The following is a 2,030-nucleotide window of genomic DNA, read 5'->3' as shown; positions in this document are numbered from 1 at the left end:
CAAAGTGGCTCTCAAAATAGTTTGAATCAAACAGACCTTGGCTGTTTTTGCCAGTAACCTTCCAACCAAGGACAACCCCACTGACTTATGAGGAAGGAGGGCAATGCCTAACTGAGGGGGAGAGTATTAGGAACTTTGTCCCTTCTAAGGGCTTGGGACATGAACTCAGGGACAGGGTCACAATGCAACAAATTTCAGTTGAGCGGCACCTTGGTCAAAATCCCTGCATGTGTGCCTTTACAATTGAAATTGAGTCCCCCTAAAACTAACTCCCTCTCTATCCACAACTTTATTCTCTTTCTTGTCCTCTCTGACCTCAAGCCTGTACTAACTGAAAACTAATCAACTAGAGTCAGATAACTAAAATTGCTGTTGTCAATAACATGTTAATGTACCAAGATTACTATTGTAGATATCATTATTAATGTACAAACTCAGGTAGTTTTTTGAGGGGCAAGATGAGCTAATAGACCCCTGAGCCATGGATCACCTGGCTCGAGAATCATAAACCAGAGATATCCTGACCTCCTGAAATGACGATTAAGAAATGTCACAAGGATAATTATTCCCAACCTCTTTGTTCCTCCCCTTACAGAAACCCCTAATCAGTGACTGCACTGGAGTGGATCTCTGAGGCCCATCTCCCCGTTCCCTACTGTGGCACCCTGCAGTAAGTGCTGTTCTTTTCTTCACTACCACTCTGTGTCAGTACATTGGCTTTCCTGCGCATTGGAGGAGCAGATCCGAGTTGGTTTGGTAATATTAATGACAGTTTCCAAAGATTTCTATCAGCTATCTAATTCATTCATTCATTCAGCAAGCATTTGCTGGGCAGAGCAATGCCAGTGTCCCAACTCTGGGATGCAATCTGCCGGCACTCAGTGTGCTCACTTCTATTGCTTCAGGCACCTCACACCCTGAAGCTACTGCTGCTGCTAAGTCACATCAGTCGTGTCCGACTCTGTGTGACCCCAGAGACGGCAGCCCACCAGGCTCCACCATCCCTGGGATTCTCCAGGCAAGAACACTGGAGTGGGTTGCCATTTCCTTCTCCAATGCATGAAAGTAAAAAGTGAAAGGGAAGTCGCTCAGTCGTGTCCGACTCTTCACGACCCCATGGACTGCAACCTACCAGGCTCCTCCATCCATGGGATTTGCCAGGCAAAACTACTGGAGTGGGGTGCCATTGCCTTCTCTGCACACCCTGCAGGGTTGGTCAGAAATGAGTAGCTGTCAGCAACTACCTGTAGTACATTCATGCCGCCAGCAGGGGGAGACCGCCACCCAATTTGGGCTCCTTGTTACCTGACACAGTGGCCCAGTGTGGACAGACCTAGTTTTTCAAGAGAAGCTGGGAGTCCAGATTTTTATGTGAATGTTTCAAATCGTTAAGGATGGGCAGAGAATTCAGATCGTAATAAAAAACTGTATAAGTTAAAAATAAGTCTGTAAGACAGATATCCCTAAATAACCCGAGTGGGCACACTCTGAAGTTGACCCCAAAGCGTGGGATCCTGAAATTCATTCAAAAATGCCAGGGCTTCACATCATTCATTTAATGCTTGCTTTTGACATGTGGGGAGACTGAGGATCAGAGAAAAGAGAGACTTGCCCAGGTTTGTTAGGGCAGAGCCAAGAGTTGGTGCCCGGAGTCCTACTTCTGGTCCAGGTCATCTTGCCTTGGGAAGCATTCCCACCAAAACCCTGGGGTCCTAAGGGAGACGAGACTGGCATGCTCCGAGAGCTGGTCCTGACCAGGGGAGCCCTGACAGGACGGGGGAGGTCGCCAGAGCCCAAGGGCAGGAGGGGGAGCTGGAGTTTATTTTTAGCTGCCTAGAATGTGCCTCTAAGCCTTATTTAGACATCAGGCGACAGAGTGAGCTGGAGGCAGCAGGGACGGGGGAGGAGAGAGCCCCCCCCTCCCTGGGCTCCTCTTACAACTGCTCTTCCCTGCCCTGCCCCTTATCATCCTTTCTGGGGGCTCTGGGGCTGCTCTAAATAGCAGCCCTTGCTGGCGTGGGTGCTGTCCT

The sequence above is a fragment of the Bos javanicus genome, chromosome 7 (genome assembly GCF_032452875.1).
Source record: "Bos javanicus breed banteng chromosome 7, ARS-OSU_banteng_1.0, whole genome shotgun sequence".
Taxonomy (NCBI): Eukaryota; Metazoa; Chordata; class Mammalia; order Artiodactyla; family Bovidae; genus Bos; species Bos javanicus.
The sequence above is the reverse complement of the archived record's forward strand: the minus strand, read 5'-3'. Positions refer to the sequence as shown.